The 13,858-nt window shown below is 29.9% G+C and overlaps 2 long non-coding RNA genes across 4 annotated transcripts; both read left to right on the forward strand.

The window, feature by feature from the left end:
* The first annotated feature begins 1,655 nt into the window (after nt 1-1,655).
* On the forward strand, nt 1,656-5,525 carry LOC149267692 (uncharacterized). The gene is made up of 2 exons (XR_016271550.1): nt 1,656-1,692; nt 5,094-5,525. It is a non-coding gene; the product is annotated as an uncharacterized LOC149267692 (long non-coding RNA).
* A 5,533-nt stretch (nt 5,526-11,058) lies between these two features.
* Nucleotides 11,059-12,074, forward strand: LOC149267693 (uncharacterized). Of its 3 annotated transcripts, none has more exons than XR_016271552.1 (5): nt 11,059-11,269; nt 11,329-11,358; nt 11,415-11,702; nt 11,759-11,956; nt 12,040-12,074. It is a non-coding gene; the product is annotated as an uncharacterized LOC149267693 (long non-coding RNA). The 3 variants fall into 3 exon arrangements; XR_016271553.1 differs by lacking the exon at nt 12,040-12,074 and having other exon boundaries at nt 11,415-11,612; nt 11,673-11,702; nt 11,759-12,029; XR_016271551.1 differs by lacking the exon at nt 12,040-12,074 and having other exon boundaries at nt 11,759-12,029.
* The last annotated feature ends 1,784 nt before the right edge of the window (nt 12,075-13,858 follow it).

Below are 13,858 nucleotides of genomic sequence, written 5' to 3' on the forward strand. Positions count from 1 at the left end.
TATTTCAATTATGTGTTATTTAGTTATGTATATATATATATATATATTAGTTATTTATAATTATTATTAATATTATTATTATTGTTATTTTACTTTCTAATTTTCATTCAGTTGTTTTAAATTTCATTCATTCATTCAGATATATTATTTAATTTCAAAATGTCAATTTTGTGTTATTTAGTTTTTAATATATATTCTAGTTATTTATAATTATTATTAATGTTATTATTATTGTTATTTTACTTTCAAATTTTCAATCAGTTCTCGGTGTCTGCTGAGCAAAATCCGTTGTTTATTAGTTTTACTTAGGTCATTTAGTTTGTTGAATTTATAATTATTATTTATGTTATTATTATTGTTATTTTACTTTTTGTTTATTCAGTCATATTAAGTTAGTTTATTTTGCTAGCTATATAGATTTTGTTTTACTTTATTCCAGGATTGTGCAGGTTGAGGAGTCGGTGAGTAGTTTGTTTGTTTTGCTCGTCTACAGATTACTGGTGTGTTTTGTTTACAGATTTATCGTGCCAGTGGAGGCGTTTTGTTTGTTTGGGTGGGCCAATATGAGAGCATGAAATGGCCTTTAAATTAGGAGTGACTACAATCAAACTGTTTTTCAACTTTGTATAGTCTATTTGCCATACACAATTGCACCTTGCCTGTATCTTCTCGTTCTTAACAGCTGCTCTGCAGCTATAAGAGGAGGAGATAGAAGCGAGGTGACTCTTTATTTCTCAGTGGCCTTACAATGGCTCTTTTTAGAAATTTAACATAGCACCTTACATACTAGCTTATAAACTAAGTATAAAGGAAGAAATTTGCCGAAAATAAAATTTTAGTAAATGTAGGATTAAAAGGCAATAACAGGATTTTATATTAGCAAATATTGAAGAAAGTGAGTGATTTGAATTAACGTGAAAAAGCAGGACAAAGTCATTGCATTTTCTGGGTTGCATAGTATCATATGCTTAATATTAAAGCTAAGGGATATAGTAGTAAATGGCCTTTGCTTATTTTTTCAGTAATGTAGAAAATTATTTAGCTTAACAGTAATTTAACAATCAAGTTTTATATTTTAATTGCAAAAAAAAAACAAGGGGGTATCTTAGCGTTTTCATAGGAGTAGTATAAATGATAAGAGTTACTATTATTAATATATTATTTAGATACACTGGTTATCAATTAGTGAGAGGTTACTAGATAAGATAATAAATTTGTTATTAGCAAATATTTACAGCTTGAGAATTTCTAATATTGATCAAAATGAGTAACTTGAATTGTCATGAAAAATCAGGGCAAAGTTCTTTTGCATTTTCTGAGCTGAATAGTGTCTTATGTTTAAAATAAGTACCTAATGTAAAGGTAGTAAATAGCCGTAGCTAGACTTTAAGATATGTAGAAAAAATTATTTAGTTTTACTTATAGTTGTAATTATGTTTTTTGATTCCAATTGCGAAAAGCAAGTAAGTATCTTAGCTCTTCAGAGTAGTACGATATCTGAAGTGAATTAATATAATGATATAACTAGAAGAAGAAAAACTGATATTAATTGCTGAGGGTAAGATAAAAATTAGAAATTAGCAAATATTTTATGTTTAGTTGTTATCTTATAAGATAATTATATTTTAAATATTAATATTTTGCGTTCGTCTTTGCCAGGTGCCTGCAGCTGTCAACAGGATCATCCACCAGGTCATCCACCAGGGTCATCCACCAGGGTCATCCATCCGTGATCATCCAACAGGGCTCTTCAGCATGTTTTCATATATCGAGGTTTTAATTGCTTGTTGTTTCATTTAAATTGTTGTTTTAATTTAATAAAGTTGATTGGGGGGGGGGCATTTTGGTTTTAAGTTAAATTCTGTAGCTTAGTGGTTTTAGTAATGTTCCGTGAGGGTATTATTATTTGTAATTGGAATTTTATTTTTGGTTAAACGAAGAGCAGGGTAGGGTTGAAATGGCGTAACTTTTGGGCTTTTATTTACTATACTTTACTTAACTTTGTTCGATTATGATGTGCAGGTCTTCAGTATATTGAGGTTTAATTGCTTGTTGTTTATTTAAAAGTTTTCTATTTTAGTTTGGATTAAAGTTATTGGCAATTTTGGCTTTACAGTTAAATTTAATACTTAGTTGCAAATGCAAATTATATTTTAATATTAAGCGAAGAGTAAGGTAGGGTAAAATGGCGTCACTTTAAGGTTTTGCTTGGTTTCAATTATATGTTTGCAGGTCTGCCGTATGTTGAGATTTAATTGCTTGTTGTTTATATAAAACTTTTCTATTTTATTTGAATAAAGATTGTATGCATTTTGGTTTTGAGTTACTTTGTAAGCCTTGCGTTTTATTTAGGTCAGTGCAGGTATTCTTTTTAATAGGTGCGAATTATATTTGATTGCACGTAGAGAAAATAAGTTGAATTGGCGTCACTTTTGATTTTACTTTGTGCGCTTATATGCTTGTAGGTCTGCCAATTAGTCGATATATTTATGCGATGATTGTTATTGTTTAGCTTTTTCCTTTTCACATTTAATCGATGTTTGAGACATTCATCGTTTATTTTCACACCTTTTTCGATTTTATTATATTTACAATCGTGAAGGGCAGAATTATCGAACAATTTGCTTTAGTTTACGTTAATTGTTATTATTTAATTCTCGGTATCTGCTGGCCATATTCCATAGTTTATAAGTTTTACTTAGGTCATTTAGTTTGTTGAATTTATAGTTATTATTAACATTATTATTATTGTCATATTACTTTCTGTTTTTATTCTGTTATATTAAATTAGTTTATTTTGCTTAGTTATATCAATTTTGTGTTATTTATTACAGGAGAGTGCGAATTGTGGAGTCGGTAAGTAGTTTGTTTATTTAGCTCGTTTACAGTTTACTAATGTGTTGAATATTAATTGTTATAGTTTAATTATCGGTGTATGCTGACCAAAATCCATTGTTTATTAGTTTTTACTTAGGTCTTTTAGTTTGTTGAGATTATAATTATATTAATATTATTATTGTATTTTTACTTTCTGTTTTTATTCAATTATATTAATTTAGTTTATTTTGCTTAGTTATATAATTTTGTTTTATTTATTTCAGGTTTGTGCAAGTTGTGGAGTCGGTAAGTAGTTTGTTTGTTTTGCTCTTTTACAGATTACTGGTGTGTTTATTTTTTCCAGATTAAGCGTGCCAGGGAAGGCGTTTTGTTTGTTTGCGTGGCCAATATGGGGGTATGGAGTGGCGTTTAAATTCAGAAGTGATGACAGTCAAACTGCTAACACAGCTTTAATGCAGGAAAGCGTTTTAGTTATTAATAATTATTATTATTGCTATATTACTTTCTAATTTTTGTTTAGTTATATTAAGTTAGTTTATTTTGTTTGATTATTTCAATTATGTGTTATTTAGTTATGTATTATATATATATATATATATATTAGTTATTTATAATTATTATTAATATTATTATTATTGTTATTTTACTTTCTAATTTTCATTCAGTTGTTTTAAATTTCATTCATTCATTCAGATATATTATTTAATTTCAAAATGTCAATTTTGTGTTATTTAGTTTTTTAATATATATTCTAGTTATTTATAATTATATTAATGTTATTATTATTGTTATTTTACTTTTCAAATTTTCAATCAGTTCTCGGTGTCTGCTGAGCAAAATCCGTTGTTTATTAGTTTTACTTAGGTCATTTAGTTTATTGAATTTATAATTATTATTTATGTTATTATTATTGTTATTTTACTTTTTGTTTATTCAGTCATATTAAGTTAGTTTATTTTGCTTAGCTATATAGATTTTGTTTTATTTATTCCAGGATTGTGCAGGTTGAGGAGTCGGTGAGTAGTTTGTTTGTTTTGCTCGTCTACAGATTACTGGTGTGTTTTTGTTTACAGATTTATCGTGCCAGTGAAGGCGTTTTGTTTGTTTGGGTGGCCAATATGAGAGCATGAAATGGCCTTTAAATTAGGAGTGACTACAATCAAACTGTTTTCAACTTTGTATAGTCTATTGCCATACACAATTGCACCTTGCCTGTATCTTCTCGTTCTTAACAGCTGCTCTGCAGCTATAAGAGGAGGGGAAAGAAGCGAGGTGACTCTTTATTTCTCAGTGCCTTACAATGGCTCTTTTTAGAAATTTAACATAGCACCTTACATACTAGCTTATAAACTAAGTATAAAGGAAGAAATTTGCCGAAAATAATATTTTAGTAAATGTAGGATTAAAAGGCAATAACAGGATTTATATTAGCAAATATTGAAGAAAGTGAGTGATTTGAATTAACGTGAAAAAGCAGGACAAAGTCATTGCATTTTCTGGGTTGCATAGTATCATATGCTTAATATTAAAGCTAAGGGATATAGTAGTAAATGGCCTTTGCTTATTTTTTCAGTAATGTAGAAAATTATTTAGCTTTAACAGTAATTTAACAATCAAGTTTTATATTTAATTGCAAAAAAACAAGGGGGGTATCTTAGCGGTTTTCATAGGAGTAGTATAAATGATAAGAGTTACTATTATTAATATATTATTTAGATACACTGTTATCAATTAGTGAGAGGTTACTAGATAAGATAATAAATTTGTTATTAGCAAATATTTACAGCTTGAGAATTTCTAATATTGATCAAAATGAGTAACTTGAATTGTCATGAAAAATCAGGGCAAAGTCTTTGCATTTTCTGAGCTGAATAGTGTCTTATGTTTAAAATAATTACTAATGTAAAGGTAGTAAATAGCCGTAGCTAGACTTTAAGATATGTAGAAAAAATTATTTAGTTTTACTTATAGTTGTAATCATGTTTTATGATTCCAATTGCGAAAAGCAAGTAAGTATCTTAGCTCTTCAGAGTAGTACGATATCTGAAGTGAATTAATATAATGATATAACTAGAAGAAGAAAAACTGATATTAATTGCTGAGGTAAGATAAAAAATTAGTAATTAGCAAATATTTTATGTTTAGTTTGTTATCTTATAAGTATATTATATTTTTAAAATATTAATAATTTTGCGTTCGTCTTTTCCAGGTGCCTGCAGCTGTCAACAGGATCATCCACCAGGGTCATCCACCAGGGTCATCCACCAGGGTCATCCATCAGTGATCATCCAACAGGGCTCAGCATGTTGTCATATATCGAGGTTTAATTGCTTGTTGTTTCATTTAAATTGTTTGTTTTAATTTTAATAAAGTTTATTGCATTTTGGTTTTAAGTTAAATTCTGTAGCTTAGTGTTTTATTAATGTCCGTGAGGGTATTATTATTTGTAATTGGAATTTTATGTTTTGGTTAAACGAAGAGCAGGGTAGGTTGAAATGGCGTAACTTTTGGTTTTACTTTGTTCGATTATGATTTTGCAGGTCTTCAGTATATTGAGGTTTAATTGCTTGTTGTTTATTTAAAAGTTTTCTATTTTAGTTTGGATAAAGTTTATTGCATTTTGGCTTTCAGTTAAATTTATACTTAGTTGCAAATGCAAATTTATATTTTAATTAAGCGAAGAGTAAGGTAGGTTAAAATGGCGTCACTTTAGGTTTTGCTTTGTTCAATTATATGTTTGCAGGTCTGCCGTATGTTGAGATTTAATTGCTTGTTGTTTATATAAAACTTTTCTATTTTATTTGAATAAAGATTGTTGCATTTTGGTTTTGAGTTACTTGTAGCTTTGCGTTTTATTTAGGTCAGTGCAGGTATTCTTTTTAATAGGTGCGAATTTATATTTGATTGCACGTAGAGAAAAATAAGTTGAATTGGCGTCACTTTTGATTTTACTTTGTGCGCTTATATGCTTGTAGGTCTGCCAATTAGTCGATATATTTATGCGATGATTGTTATTGTTTAGCTTTTTCCTTTTCACATTTAATCGATGTTTGAGACATTCATCGTTTATTTTCACCCTTTTTCGATTTTATTATATTTACAATCGTGAAGGGCAGAATTATCGAACAATTTGCTTTAGTTTACGTTAATTGTTATTATTTAATTCTCGGTATCTGCTGGCCATATTCCATAGTTTATAAGTTTTACTTAGGTCATTTAGTTTGTTGAATTTATAGTTATTATTAACATTATTATTATTGTCATATTACTTTCTGTTTTTATTCTGTTATATTAAATTAGTTTATTTTGCTTAGTTATATCAATTTTGTGTTATTTATTACAGGAGAGTGCGAATTGTGGAGTCGGTAAGTAGTTTGTTTATTTAGCTCGTTTACAGTTTACTAATGTGTTGAATATTAATTGTTATAGTTTAATTATCGGTGTATGCTGACCAAAATCCATTGTTTATTAGTTTTTACTTAGGGTCTTTTAGTTTGTTGAGATTATAATTATAATTAATATTATTATTGTAATTTTACTTTCTGTTTTTATTCAATTATATTAATTTAGTTTATTTTGCTTAGTTATATAATTTTGTTTTTATTTATTTCAGGTTTGTGCAAGTTGTGGAGTCGGTAAGTAGTTTGTTTGTTTTGCTCTTTTACAGATTACTGGTGTGTTTATTTTTTCCAGATTAAGCGTGCCAGGGAAGGCGTTTTTTGTTTGTTTGCGTGGCCAATATGGGGGTATGGAGTGGCGTTTAAATTCAGAAGTGATGACAGTCAAACTGCTAACACAGCTTTAATGCAGGAAAGCGTTTTAGTTATTAATAATTATTATTATTGCTATATTACTTTCTAATTTTTGTTTAGTTATATTAAGTTAGTTTATTTGTTTGATTATTTCAATTATGTGTTATTTAGTTATGTATATATATATATATATTAGTTATTTATAATTATTATTAATATTATTATTATTGTTATTTTACTTTCTAATTTTCATTCAGTTGTTTTAAATTTCATTCATTCATTCAGATATATTATTTAATTTCCAAAATGTCAATTTTGTGTTATTTAGTTTTTAATATATATTCTAGTTATTTATAATATTATTAATGTTATTATTATTGTTATTTTACTTTCAAATTTTCAATCAGTTCTCGGTGTCTGCTGAGCAAAATCCGTTGTTTATTAGTTTTTACTTAGGTCATTTAGTTTGTTGAATTTATAATTATTATTTATGTTATTATTATGTTATTTTACTTTTTGTTTATTCAGTCATATTAAGTTAGTTTATTTTGCTTAGCTATATAGATTTTGTTTTATTTATTCCAGGATTGTGCAGGTTGAGGAGTCGGTGAGTAGTTTGTTTGTTTTGCTCGTCTACAGATTACTGGTGTGTTTTGTTTACAGATTTATCGTGCCAGTGGAGGCGTTTTGTTTGTTTGGGTGGCCAATAGGAGAGCATGAAATGGCCTTTAATTTCAACTTTGTATAGTCTATTGCCCATACACAATTGCACCTTGCCTGTATCTTCTCGTTCTTAACAGCTGCTCTGCAGCTATAAGAGGAGGAGATAGAAGCGAGGTGACTCTTTATTTCTCAGTGCCTTACAATGGCTCTTTTTAGAAATTTAACATAGCACCTTACATACTAGCTTATAAACTAAGTATAAAGGAAGAAATTGCGCGAAAATAAAATTTTAGTAAATGTAGGATTAAAAGGCAATAACAGGATTTATATTAGCAAATATTGAAGAAAGTGAGTGATTTGAATTAACGTGAAAAAGCAGGACAAAGTCATTGCATTTTCTGGGTTGCATAGTATCATATGCTTAATATTAAAGCTAAGGGATATAGTAGTAAATGGCCTTTGCTTATTTTTTCAGTAATGTAGAAAATTATTTAGCTTTAACAGTAATTTAAACAATCAAGTTTTATATTTTAATTGCAAAAAAAACAAGGGGGTATCTTAGCGTTTTCATAGGAGTAGTATAAATGATAAGAGTTACTATTATTAATATATTATTTAGATACACTGTTATCAATTAGTGAGAGGTTACTAGATAAGATAATAAATTTGTTATTAGCAAATATTTACAGCTTGAGAATTTCTAATATTGATCAAAATGAGTAACTTGAATTGTCATGAAAAATCAGGGCAAAGTCTTTGCATTTTCTGAGCTTGAATAGTGTCTTATGTTTAAAATAATTACTAATGTAAAGGTAGTAAATAGCCGTAGCTAGACTTTAAGATATGTAGAAAAAATTATTTAGTTTTACTTATAGTTGTAATTATGTTTTATGATTCCAATTGCGAAAAGCAAGTAAGTATCTTAGCTCTTCAGAGTAGTACGATATCTGAAGTGAATTAATATAATGATATAACTAGAAGAAGAAAAACTGCTATTAATTGCTGAGGTAAGATAAAAAAATTAGAAATTAGCAAATCTTTTATGTTAGTTTGTTATCTTATAAGTATATTATATTTTAAATATTAATAATTTTTGCGTTCGTCTTTTCCAGGTGCCTGCAGCTGTCAACAGGATCATCCACCAGGGTCATCCACCAGGGTCATCCACCAGGGTCATCCATCCGTGATCATCCAACAGGGCTCAGCATGTTGTCATATATCGAGGTTAATTGCTTGTTGTTTCATTTAAATTGTTTGTTTTAATTTTAATAAAGTTTATTGCTTTTGGTTTTAAGTTAAATTCTGTAGCTTAGTGGTTTTATTAATGTCCGTGAGGGTATTATTATTTGTAATTGGAATTTTATGTTTTGGTTAAACGAAGAGCAGGGTAGGTTGAAATGGCGTAACTTTTGGTTTTACTTTGTTCGATTATGATTTTGCAGGTCTTCAGTATATTGAGGTTTAATTGCTTGTTGTTTATTTAAAAGTTTTCTATTTTAGTTTGGATAAAGTTTATTGCATTTTGGCTTTCAGTTAAATTTATACTTAGTTTGCAAATGCAAATTTATATTTTAATTAAGCGAAGAGTAAGGTAGGTTAAAATGGCGTCACTTTAGGTTTTGCTTTGTTCAATTATATGTTTGCAGGTCTGCCGTATGTTGAGATTTAATTGCTTGTTGTTTATATAAAACTTTTCTATTTTATTTGAATAAAGATTGTTGCATTTTGGTTTTGAGTTACTTTGTAGCCTTGCGTTTTATTTAGGTCAGTGCAGGTATTCTTTTTAATAGGTGCGAATTTATATTTGATTGCACGTAGAGAAAATAAGTTGAATTGGCGTCACTTTTGATTTTACTTTTGTGCGCTTATATGCTTGTAGGTCTGCCAATTAGTCGATATATTTTATGCGATGATTGTTATTGTTTAGCTTTTTCCTTTTCACATTTAATCGATGTTTGAGACATTCATCGTTTATTTTCACCCTTTTTCGATTTTATTATATTTACAATCGTGTGAAGGGCAGAATTATCGAACAATTTGCTTTAGTTTACGTTAATTGTTATTATTTAATTCTCGGTATCTGCTGGCCATATTCCATAGTTTATAAGTTTACTTAGGTCATTTAGTTTGTTGAATTTATAGTTATTATTAACATTATTATTATTGTCATATTACTTTCTGTTTTATTCTGTTATATTAAATTAGTTTATTTTGCTAGTTATATCAATTTTGTGTTATTTATTACAGGAGAGTGCGGAATTGTGGAGTCGGTAAGTAGTTTGTTTATTTAGCTCGTTTACAGTTTACTAATGTGTTGAATATTAATTGTTATAGTTTAATTATCGGTGTATGCTGACCAAAATCCATTGTTTATTAGTTTTTACTTAGGTCTTTTAGTTTGTTGAGATTATAATTATAATTAATATTATTATTGTATTTTTACTTTCTGTTTTTATTCAATTATATTAATTTAGTTTATTTTGCTTAGTTATATAATTTTGTTTTATTTATTTCAGGTTTGTGCAAGTTGTGGAGTCGGTAAGTAGTTTGTTTGTTTTTGCTCTTTACAGATTACTGGTTGTGTTTATTTTTTCCAGATTAAGCGTGCCAGGGAAGGCGTTTTTGTTTGTTTGCGTGGCCAATATGGGGGTATGGAGTGGCGTTTAAATTCAGAAGTGATGACAGTCAAACTGCTAACACAGCTTTAATGCAGGAAAGCGTTTTAGTTATTAATAATTATTATTATTGCTATATTACTTTCTAATTTTTGTTTAGTTATATTAAGTTAGTTTATTTTGTTTGATTATTTCAATTATGTGTTATTTAGTTATGTATATACTATATATATATATATATTAGTTATTTATAATTATTATTAATATTATTATTATTGTTATTTTACTTTCTAATTTTCATTCAGTTTGTTTTAAATTTCATTCATTCATTCAGATATATTATCTTAATTTCAAAATGTCAATTTTGTGTTATTTAGTTTTTAATATATATTCTAGTTATTTATAATTATTATTAATGTTATTATTATTGTTATTTTACTTTCAAATTTTCAATCAGTTCTCGGTGTCTGCTGAGCAAAATCCGTTGTTTATTAGTTTTACTTAGGTCATTTAGTTTATTGAATTCTATAATTATTATTTATGTTATATTATGTTATTTTTACTTTTTGTTTATTCAGTCATATTAATTTTTTTCTGTTCGTTGTATGTCTACAAGAGAACACACAATAATGATCTCCATTTCTACCCATCTCATTCTGAACAGCTGACTTGCAGCTCCATGACGAGGGAAGAAAACGAATGGAGATATTCTTTATTCAAACAATACTGTTACATTAGCATTTTCTATGAATAGATATAGCATCCTTACTACAATAGGTCGATAATTACAAAACTTTCTAATATTAGTTTAAATTGCACCAGTGCAACAGAAATTTACAGTGCAGCTTAGTGTTAAATGTTCACAAAATTGTGTATCTTAAAATGAATAAAGAAAAATTAATTAATTTTCAATGGCTGAAGGCAGTAAGACAAAGTCTTGTCATCTTCTTATTATATATAGTTTTAAAATAAAATTAGAGCTAACTTAATATTTAACTAATATAGTTGTATTCATTTCAGGTGTGGGCAGCAGCCGTCAGATGTCATCTCCAGTAGACCAAATAGCAGCCACAGTAGATCGCAACGATGAGGTAAGTATAATGTATGAATTATTTATTAATACTAATATTTATATTTTAGATTAGTTAACTTGTTTATTCTATTCATTATTTTGATGTAATATATTTAAATTTTATTTGGTTAATGTTTCAATTCCATTGTATCATTGTAATCGATATCTATACGATAGACATAAGCAGAATTTATGCAAATTCTGTTTTGATCACATGTTTTTTACTTTGTTTTGATTATTTGATTCTGACCAGAAGATCAGCAAATTGTAATAAAGTTACATATTTATTGTTTTATTTGCAGTGAAATGGCACCATGGATGTATGGCAGGTAAGTGATTATTGAAATAATTGTGATGTTATTGTAATTAATTGATGCCTTTTTTTCAGGTATAGCGGATCGCTATGGCAGGACATCAGGTAAGTTGATTTATTAGGTATATTATTGGTTATTTATGTTATTTATTAACTTTCAGGTATATGTGAATTCAACTATTGTTTTATTTGGTGAGTGTTGGGGTTATATTTGCAGATATATGCAAATTCTGTTTTGATCACATGTCTGTTTACTTTGTTTTGATTATTTGGTTCTGATCAGAAGATCAGCAAATTGTAATAAAGTTACCTATTTATTGTTTTATTTGCAGTGAAATGGCACCATGGATGTATGGCAGGTAAGTGATTATTGAAATAATTGTGATGTTATTGTAATTAATTGATGCCTTTTTTTTCAGGTATAGCGGATCGCTATGGCAGGACATCAGGTAAGTTGATTTATTAGGTATATTATTGGTTATTTATGTTATTTATTAACTTTCAGGTATGTGTGAATTCAACTATTGTTTTATTTGGTGAGTGTTGGGGTTATATTTGCAGATATATGCAAATTCTGTTTTGATCACATGTCTGTTTACTTTGTTTTGATTATTTGGTTCTGATCAGAAGATCAGCAAATTGTAATAAAGTTACCTATTTATTGTTTTATTTGCAGTGAAATGGCACCATGGATGTATGGCAGGTAAGTGATTATTGAAATAATTGTGATGTTATTGTAATTAATTGATATGCTTTTTTTTTTTTTTTTTTTTTTTTTTTTTGCAGGTATAGCGGATCGCTATGGCAGGACATCAGGGTAAGTTGATTTATTAGGTATATTATTGGTTATTTATGTTATTTATTTACTTTCAGGTATGTGTGAATTCAACTATAGTTTTATTAGGTGAGTGTTGGGGTTATTTGCAGATATATGCAACTTTTATTGATTGATTTGTTTATTTCAGGTGCTTGGGCTATTGCGCTTCAGGAATGGGCAGCCGACCGGCCACAAACATTTGTACAAGTGTACTGGCCATTTCTATTAGTATATCTAGTTTAGATTCTAATACTGTTTGCATATTATTGCTTGTATTAAAGTTTAATGTTTGATCTAATTGTGTGTTATTATTGTAATTAGTAGCTGAGCTATGTGTTAGAGCAGGCCATGAAGGCGTGCGTCTGATACTTAGACTGCGGCTTCTTTGATGCTGTTGTTGTTGCGGCCTAGCAGCAGGTGGCAATGGCTCTTTGAAGGTCGGCTGGGTCGTCGACTTCTTGTTTGCAGGTCTGGAGTGTAGCTGATGCGGCCTGCTTACTGGCAGCAATATGTTGGTCCGTGATGCCTGTTGGCCTTCACGAAGAGCAGCAGCATAGCTTTGGGCAGGATTGCCGTGATGAAGTGATAATGATGGGCCACGTCTACCAACAGTGGCTGGAGTGGCTGGAGTAGCGTTGATTAAACCAGCAAAAAGCTTGTTTAACTTGGCTGAATTGGCGTTTGTTTTCATTTTGAGTGCCGCCTTGTATACGGGGCATCCCTTGTAGCTGGCCGCATGCGGGCCCAAGCAGTTTGCGCATTTGGCTGGCGACTCGTCATTCTTTGCCTAGTGCAGGCAGTTGTTGCGTGATTCTCTCCACACTTGACACACACAAAGGGGCGATTGCAATAGTTCTTTGTGTGTCCAAGCATCTGACACCTGTGACACTGTGGCACCATCAGGCACTTTTAATGGCACTTCAACCTTGATCATCTGGCTGCCGAGTGAGCCAAGTTTGAATAACTCGGCATTGTTGTCCTTCGATTGCAGAACCACCTCAAAGAGATTGAGCGGCTGATTGTTGTAGCGATTTTTGATGGGTCTGAGGAATATGATGTTATGCCCCAGATTTGTTAGCTGCTCACGAATCCATTTTTCAGGCGTTGAATGATGTAGGTGCCTAATGAAGGCCCTAAAGCCACGCTCAGATTTCAACTGAAACGTATGGCTATCTAGCTTCTTCTCCATGACGTATTTGGCGAGTTTGTTGTAAGAGGCTATGCCATTGCATTGGACTCTGATGCCGCACTTGGCAGCAGGTTTTGTTGTGAAATTGTTTTCACCAACAACTCTATTCAGCTCTGCGGACAGAGCTATAATATCAGTAAACTCCATATAAATACAAAGGCGCCGGCTTCGTGTTGTATTGAGAGGTCATTAGTTTCACCGCCACATTTGAGGTTACTTTTAGGTTAGGGACGCTCGTGGGCTCAGTAGTGGGCATAGAAAGTGGATCCACATCCATATTTGCAGTTTGGCTATGACACAAATCAATTTCAAATTCAATAGGTTCATAGAAACTTGATTTTTTATTCGCATTTCCATGGCAGTTGCCAATTGTTGCTGTTCTCTTATTTGGGTTTTGCTTCTCTGAGCTTGTATTAACAGGCAGCCATCTTGGATGGCGCCGAATTTCGACTGGCTTTGCCGTTTATTGTAAGTTTCTTAAAAAATTGTTCATTGGCTGCAGCGGCAGCCTTCGAAGTAGACGGCAATAAATTAGATGCACTTTGGACTTTTGGTTTGTTCAAACACATTTGACAACGTACGGTGCGACCACCGTGTTT

Source organism: Drosophila arizonae, unplaced genomic scaffold (genome assembly GCF_054131065.1).
Source record: "Drosophila arizonae isolate 15081-1271.41 unplaced genomic scaffold, UAZ_ARI_1.0 ARI_Backbone_56, whole genome shotgun sequence".
In the NCBI taxonomy this organism is placed as follows: Eukaryota; Metazoa; Arthropoda; class Insecta; order Diptera; family Drosophilidae; genus Drosophila; species Drosophila arizonae.